This window comes from Meles meles, chromosome 12, assembly GCF_922984935.1.
Source record: "Meles meles chromosome 12, mMelMel3.1 paternal haplotype, whole genome shotgun sequence".
NCBI classification, from domain to species: Eukaryota; Metazoa; Chordata; class Mammalia; order Carnivora; family Mustelidae; genus Meles; species Meles meles.
The window spans coordinates 25,004,594-25,013,205 of NC_060077.1; the positions used below are offsets into that span (position 1 = coordinate 25,004,594).

General features: G+C 47.9%; 1 protein-coding gene across 6 annotated transcripts in view; it reads right to left on the bottom strand.

Moving 5' to 3' along the window:
* Positions 1-8,148, bottom strand: part of AP1B1 (adaptor related protein complex 1 subunit beta 1) — a 55,398-nt gene extending 47,250 nt beyond the window's left edge. For 4 of the 6 annotated variants that reach the window (XM_046024866.1, XM_046024869.1, XM_046024868.1 and 1 more), the window contains exon 1: positions 8,003-8,148. The gene's annotated coding sequence lies outside the window, so the exon portion shown is untranslated. Of the gene's footprint in view, positions 1-7,939 lie in introns of all 6 variants that reach the window. The other 2 variants (XM_046024872.1, XM_046024867.1) reach the window with 2 other exon arrangements.
* Between the last annotated feature and the right edge of the window lie 464 nt (positions 8,149-8,612).

Consider the following 8,612-nt stretch of genomic DNA (forward strand, 5'->3'; position numbering starts at 1 on the left):
ATCCCTGCAGGGTCCCTCAAACATTGAATTACAGGTTACTTTAGGACCAGTCCATCCAGTTTGGACAACAGGAATGTCAAGTTTGGTAACGTGCCTAGTGAAAGCCTGTTTGGATGAGTTTGCCGAGTGATGGGCCTCCTAGGATTTGGATGAAAAGTAGTTAGCCAAAATCAATCTCCTGAGACCCACTAACAATTAAAGCCTCAAAATGAAAAAGAAGTAAAAGCAGGCACATGCCACATGCAAATGTTCTTCTATTAGCACTGAGTCTTTAGAAACTAATTCTAGAATCATGTGCCAGTTCTCAACTATCTACAGAAAGTAATACTTGGAAAGATATGCTGTCAAGAGAAAGAAAAGTTCCTCTGGACTTGAAAAAGGAAAGTAACAGGGGTTTCTTCTGAATAATATTTAAATTAATCAGGAAGAGAATTAGGCCAAAGACTAGAACGAGGCCCCCTGAGATCTCAGTTTTCCCATCTATACAATGGAAACACTTTCTGAAGCTCTGTCAAATGTTGGAGTCATCCATTCATCATGTGTAACAGTGTGAGGAACCGTCAACTCTGGGACCGGGACTGTGCCCCCCACAGCAGTATGCCTACAGGAGACAAAGGATAGTCTTCCCGTTGGGCTTGTACAGATGCAGAGACCAAGTAAAGGACTGCAGGTGAACAACAGAGCAATCATGCCTTCCACATAAGTACCACCACTGCTCAGAAGAGGGTTCTGAGACTTGGGGGAACATCTAGGGAAGATGAAGAAGTGCAAGCAGGCATGTTCAGGAGTTTGTAAGAACCCCTACCTGGCTAAAGGCAAGGACTTGGAAGGGAAAGGAGCAGAGGAAGTTAGGCAAGGAAGGATGGGATTCAGTGATGGTCTTGGATGCCTGAGCGTGTTAGGTCCTGCTGACAGAAGATGCAGTGATCCTGTCAAATACAAGTCTCACGCTGACGAGCATTTGATACTGTTCATCACTCCCTCTTCCTTGAAACACTTTCTTCCCCTGGATTCCAGGATGCCACACTCTGCTTTCCCCCCTACTCCCCTGACTGCTCCACCTCAGTCTCCTTTGTTGGTTCTTCCTCCTCTCCCTTTCCTTTATGACAGGGGGACCCCAGGGTTGGGCCTGGTACCTCCCCCTCCCCATGCTATCTTACCTCTTTGGTGAGTTCATCCAGTGTCAAGGCTTTAAGTACCATCTACATGCTGACAACTCACAAGTTTACACCCCCAAGGCCCAACCTCTCCAGTGAACTCTCAGCTCATATATCCAAACTGCCTAATCAATATCTGAACTTGTATGTCTGTACACCTAACAGGCAGCTCAAACTTAACATGATAAAAACTGACCTTCTGCTTCCCCCCATCCTGCAACTGGCTCATCTGCAGTTTTCATTATCTAGTTCATTATCAATATCTTTAACAGGGTTTCAGCCCAAAAACTTCAGTTACCCTTGACAACACAAACACTCATATTCCACATCTAATCTATCAGCAGATCCTATGGGATTTACCTTCCAAATGAATCCAGAATTCACAAAGCGGCTATTCACCAGCGCCATCACTTCCACCAGGCCCCAAGCCACCATCACTTTTTCTTTTTATTTGAGAGACAGAGAGAGAGAGAACACAAGCAGGGGGAGTGGGAGAGGGAGAAATCAAGCTTCCTGCTGAGCAGGGAGCCTGATGCTGGGCTCTATCCCCAGCAGGACCTGAGCTGAAGGCAGACACTTCACGGCTGAGCCACCCAGGTGCCCCCCACTATCACTTCTTATTGCAACTGCTACCAAAGCTGCTTCCACACTGCTCTCAATAACCCAATTCAGCAACAGGCAGAATGATCCCATTACAGTCTAAGTTAGACAGTGGTACTCCGGCCCAAAATCCTCCAATGGTTCCCTGTCTCACCTCAGAATAAAAGCCAAAATCTCTACCATGGCCTCTTGGACTACAGGCTCATATGAGACACACACCCCTTCTGTCTTTCACACACATACACACCACCTGTTACTTCTTCAAACTCTCCTCTCACTGTTTTCTCTATCATTCCCTCAGTTCCAGCCATACGGAGGCTCTTTGCTGATCCCTGAACACAACAGGCATGTTTCCACTTCATGGCCTTTGCACATGCTATTCACATGGCCAGGGAGGCTCTTTCTCCAGACAGCACCATGGCACAGTCCCTCACTTCTTTCAAATTTCACTAAAATGTCACCTTTTCTCTGACCACTTCATTTAAAATTCTACACATTTCCAACCAATCCCCCCAACTCCCTATCTTTCACTTCTCCTTTTATATTCCTTCAAGCTACTTGTCACCAATATACTATAAAATATATTTATATTGTTTATTTTTTTCTCCCTTTGTAATGTGCTCCATGAGGACAAAGGTTTTATCCATTTTATTTAGTACTGCGTCCCTAGCTCCTAGACTGTTACCTGACAAATACCAGGTGCTCAATAAATATCTGAACGATTAGTGCTCAACTCTCTTCCTGGGGAAATTTCAAGTTTTGTAAACCAACCTCAGCTGGAGACCAGCTTCCCCATGTTCCATTCACAGCGTTTGCTAGCATCAGACACGCATCTGCTCTGGCTGTCAAGCTATTTTGATAAAACTGAAGTTGAAAATATCAGATCCCCTAGCCCATTTTAGAGCCAATAAATAAATGGAAGATAAGTAAATAAAGAAAAAAGAGAACGGCAAAGGGCAGAAGGTCAGATGGCAACATCTCTGATGGGAGAAAGGTCCAGGCCACCTCTTTCAGTGAGGCCAGATCACCATCCCCTGCTCCCACAGGCATCAGCTCAGAGACTAGGGCTGCTGGAAGGTGGGGATGCAAATGCTGGGGGCAAGGGGCTCTGACACAGCTATGATGGGAACACAAGAAGGCCCTTCCCTCTGCCTATAATCCTTTAGACCTACAGGTCTTCTGTGTTCCTTTGTCAAGCTCTTCACTGCTTTTTTTTTTTTTTTTTTAAGATTTTATTTATTTACTTGGCAGACAGATCACAAGTAGGCAGAGAGGCAGGCAGAGAGAGACTCCCTGCTGAGCAGAGAGCCCGATGCGGGGCTCGATCCCAGGACCCTGAGATCATGACCTGAGCCGAAGGCAGAGGCTTTAACCCACTGAGCCACCCAGGCGCCCCCTCTTCACTGCTTTTGCACTTCACCCCAACTCATGCTTTCTTCTGCACCCTCTCACTCTCAAATAAATAAAATCTTAAAAACAACAACCCACAAAGATACCATCCCCGTACTGAGTACATATTTTCCTGTCCTCACCCGCATCCCCATTCCTATTCATATGTTGCTGAGCCCCTCCCAAGTGCCATAAACAGGTCTACATGCTAGGGATGCAGCTGTGAACGAGCCAGACAAAGATCCTTGCCTTCATGGAGCATACATCCCAATGGCAGACAGGGACCACAGGCAAGATAAATAAGTACAAAATATACTATCTGAGATGGTGATCAATACTATGGAGAAAGAGAAAACAGGGAAGGAGTCTAGGGAATGTGGAGGAGGGGAGGAAAGGAGGTTAAAATTTAACCAGGTGGCCACCTTGAGAAGGTGACAGGTGGCACTGTCTCAACGTCCAGCCACTCAGCTTCATTCAGAGAATGAAGGCCATAGAAGCAGACTCACCGCCAAATGAAATTTTGTCATTCCACTCTCAATATGCTTAAGACCCTAAAAACAATCAGGTGTGGCAAAAACTCTATATCACCCAAGTCTATTCCTTTACAGAGCTCTGCTTTAACAAATATTTTCAGTGCTGAAAATGAACAATGAAGGCCTGGTTTTAAACCTTTGAGACCTGACTTCCAAACCTATCGTCTTCCAGCTCAAGCCCACAGAGGAGATGGTAAACCTGGGAAAAAAGTCACTAAGGCGGGCGTTCTGGCTGCTGATGGACTCTGGGCATTCTGGACTCAACCAGCTTCTTACCTTAATGAGAAAAGGGAGACCCTCTTAATGGAGGTTAGAGGTCAAGCCCAAGAAAAGACCCAAAAAAACATGTGGCCTGAAAGTCTAAAACCACAGCAAAGCCACTCCTCAGCAATATTAAATAATGAGACAATCCAAGAACGAAGGATTGGGAATGGGAAGGAGGCCACAGCATGTGTGACAGGGGCTCTCCAAGGGTCTACACAACTTAACAGGCACAAGCCTATAAAATGAAAATTGCAATGTCACATACCTAAGGGATTTTTGAGGCTAAATCAGGTCAATACAGGGGCACCTGCGTGGCTCAGTCAGTCAAGCATCTGCCTTTGGCTCAGGTCATGATCCTGGAATCCTGGGATCGAGCCCCGAGTCGGGTTCCCTGCTCAACGAGGAGTCTGCTTCTCCCTCTGAGCCTCCCTCATCTTATGCTCTCTCTCTTAAATAAATAAAATTTAAAAAAAATAAATAAAACAGGTCAGTATGTACAAAGTCTTCAGCAGTGCCCACCCCACCAAGTGGCCTATTGCTATAGGCTGGCCACTATGACTACTAAATAGCGAGAGCAGTTACCACCAGCACCTCCTCGCTGCTCCCCAACCCCAAGTCTCTGGAGGCCCTGAAGCACTGTGGTGGTGCCTGTTGAAATGTAAATAAGATCTCGGAACTCCTGCTCAAAACTCTCTAGCAGCTCCCACCTCCCACCTCACTCAGAGTAAAAGTCAGGGTTCTCACCTTGACCTGGAAGCCCGCTCCATTCTCCTCTGACCTCATAACCCACTGCCCCGCTCATTGCTCACTCCGCTTCCCTGCTGTTTCTCAGACAAGCCAGGGACACTCCTACTCTTCACTATCTTAGGCCTGGAAGGCTCTTTCTCCCGGACAATGTCACTCTGGTGGCTGGCTGGGCGGTAGCAATGAAACAGGAGAGTAGTTAATCCTATTACTGCTCAGACTTCTCCCTATCCTGCCAGACTGATACGAGGATGGACAGGAGATCATTTGGAAAGTGCTTTGAATTTCCTAGGAATCAAATAATCCTAACAAGTCAATGCAATATTCATCCATTCGCTGAACATTTACTGGGCACCTATGTGCCAGACATTTCACTAAGTGCTAGAGACACAGTTAAGACAAGTCCTCCCCAAGGATTAAGAGCCGTTTACTTAGAAGACAGCCAAGTGAACAATGACAAACCCTTATGAGCAGTGCCACAGGACACTGAGGAGGTTCAGGCCTACAAGGTGAGATAATCAGATGGGAAGCTCCAAGCAGTGGTCCAGCAAAGAAAGAGTCATGTGTGACAGGAAATAGTGTCCAGGCAGAGGACAGCACAAAGCAAAGACACAGAGGTAAAAAGAGTTGGGGTTTGCCGAAGTGGCAAGCAGCTGAGTTTGGTTGGAGGTTGGGAAAAGATGGAAGTGGGGAGCAGGAGAGCCAGGCAGGAGTCACCCCAAAAGGCCTTGAAGGCCATGATAAGGATTGTGAATTTTAGCCTGAAGGCAATAAGGAGTCACTGATGGATTTCAAGCAGGATTATTTTTTTAAAGGATTCCCCAAGTGCTCACATGATATTTTCTCTCTGGTGTTATTTGTTCCTTCTCTGTGTGAAGAGGAAAAAACAAAACACTAAAACCATTTCTGGGCTGTGATCATGTATTAGTAACCTATCTCAGACAGAAGAAACCTGTTCAGAAAAAGAAACATCTACATGTAACAGATGCCCTCTCAAGCTTTCATTATTATACCAAAATGCAGTACCCATACCTAAGCCATGTTTGCTCACTGTCAGCATGTCAGGCTCTGGTGCCAGGCATGGAGGTTTTCTGGGAAGTGAGCAGTCACAACATGCAACAATTTCAGATGATGACCAGAAATACATCAAAGTCCAAGCCCAAAGCCAGTAGGACCAACAGATTCAACTTGTTCTGAAACACTTTGGGGAAGTGAAACGAGAAGGGTGGGAGCAGTGCTGTGTATGTAAAGTCTCTGTTTGCAGAAGGAAGTAATACCCCACAAACCAGGGTGGAGAGCCTTCCTCAGAGGCTCCCGGTAGGCATCAACTGCCTAGGGTCAAGGCACCCAACCACAGTAACAGCCTCTGCACAAATTTCCTTATCTAATCCCCACACACACCAGTGTTGGGGGGGGATGGGGAGGAGGTGGGGGTCAGTATTATTTTAGAGCTGAAGTAAAGGAGACCAAGCCTAAGTAAGCTGTCCAGGTAGGTGCTGAACTGGGGTCAGAACCCAGGGCTGACTGGTGGGGAGTCCGGCAGTGCTTTTACCACTACACCTCTGAGCCCTTCAGGCCACTCAGGATGAAGCCTCTGCTCAACCTGTCCTCAACAGATAACCTCTCCCCAACCTCTGAGAGATCTGATTCTTTGAGAACTACTACTGAGGCTACTCTTTATGACAGTTTTTAAGTGGCTGGAGGAGGTTGGTGGGCTCAACTCAGGACAGGGAGCCAGATGCTCTGAGTTTTGCTCATGTTCCCACCATCTGTCTGACAAGTCACTTCATCTCAAATCCTCCCTTGGAAGAATGGGGATAAGGTGACAATATTAAGTTTCTGTGAATTCAGTGGAACTAGGAGAACAGATCACAGAGTTTAAAAAAAGGTACTATGATAATATTTATATCACAGCTTTCTTCAGAAGCATGTGAAAACCTTCATGGGTTTATTAAGGCTTGTAACACCCAGGACTGGATAGGAAGGCAGCACCTCTTCTTCCTGCTGCTACCAGGGAAACTGAGGAAGAATTGGAGCAAGTGAATGTCTGCAAAGGAATAAGGCTCAGACTCACAGAGTTTAGTCCTCCAGCCATCAAACGACTTCACCATCTTCCAAGCGAGATGTGCACTCCCCAGCCAAGAAGCCAAGGGACCTGTACTTTTCTGAGACAGAGACCCTTCCCTTGAGACGTTCTTCAAGAACCTAGGGCCAAAAGATCCCCTAGGGGTCATGTGCTTCCTCTCTTTATACCAAAAGGAATGCAGTTCAACCACTCTTAAGAGAGGGTCTGAATATTCTTAAATTAGCTTCATGAATAGCCTGTTTTGTGTCTCACAGTTCTCCACAGTCAGGAAAAACTTCCACTTTTGCCCTGAAAGGTAATTACTTCTAACAATAGCCTGCAGGATTGTTTCACCATGTGAATTGAATTAAATGGCCCTTATGAGGAGCAGACGCAAAGTAATAAGGCTACATCTTTACATAGCTTTAAATAAATACAACAGCAGCTAAAGAAATCTAACAGCCCCTACACACCAACTTTGCCCCAGCCTCTTCTGTCTCTGCACTTTGCAGGCCCCTGAAAGCCTAGGTAAGAACCCGGGCTCTGCCTATATCACAGACTGACCTTACCTAATGCGTGATTCAACCTCTCTGTGCCTTGGTTTCCTTGTAGATAAAATAGGGTATCAACAACAGCTATCCCGCAAGGGCTGTTGTGAAGTTTACATATGGCACTGTACCTGCGGTGTCTGGCAGTGTCTAGCACACAGTAGGAACTCAATAACTAGTAGCTAGCATTTCGTCAGAATTTTTAGCATGATCACAGGTGTCCCCAGATAACCTGTCCATGAAACGCCGGACGGATAGACCAAGCCCAAGCCTACCGCAGGGCAGGCGCAAAGGGCCGGTTCTTGATTTTTTTTTTTTTTCTTTCTTTTTGAACCTTGGCAAAGAGATAAGGCCCGGAATGACTGGGAGGCCTCAGCATGTGAAGGGGGAAACCAGGACGGGGAGAGGAGTTTCCCCCCCGCGAGGGGCGAACTCCGCAGGGCCTAAGTCTAGGAATCTCTCCGGAGGACGCCCCAAGAGGGACTGCGGGCTGGGGTGGCTGGGATTCAGGCCGGCGGCCAAGTGGGCACGAATGAATGAACCCGCAGTCCTTCTCTCACGTCGTGGCTTGGGAAGCCACGCACGCCCCTCTAGCGCCCCGTCCTCTCTGTGACCTCTGACCCCACAAATCCCCCTCACCTCAGACCACCGCCTCCCGGCCCCATTCCTTCTCCTGCCTCGCCGGACTCCCCGCTTCCTCACCCACAGGTCCGGACGGCTCCCGGCGCCACGGCGCGGCTCGGCTCCTCAGCAAAATGTCCGCGGCCTCGTCCTCCAGCTACCCCGGTGCGTCCCTACCGCCGGCCGCTTGGAGCCCCGCGGCTGTCACCTGCCGGGCGGAAGTGAGCTGCCCGCGCCCGGGCACTTCCGGTGGACGCACGGCCTGGGGGCGGGGTCAAGGGTGCGAGCCGGGCGGGCGTGGTGCCCGCGGGGCGGAGCCAGGAGGGGGCGGGGCAAAACGGAATTAACCCCTCCCCAGCCGCCGCGTACCCGGCCGCTGCAGTCCTGCCGAGCGCTAAAAAATTAGCTAAGTAATTTAAGTTAACTTAAGATGATGACTTTAAAAGCCATCTCTTCTTTCTGTGTTACAGACGGGAAGACTGAGACTCTGAGAAAGGCAAGGTTTTGCTCAAGATCACTTACCTTATGAATGTTAGAGTCAAAACCAGAACTGTAAATCCAGTCTAGCACTTGCTGCCCTTTGGAAATTCCGACTGGAAGGGTTAAACCCAAGCGCCTGCACGGAACTTTGATCCAAGAGGAACTTCATAATATCCCATTTTCCTTTTGCTGGGTCTGCCAGGACGTCTTT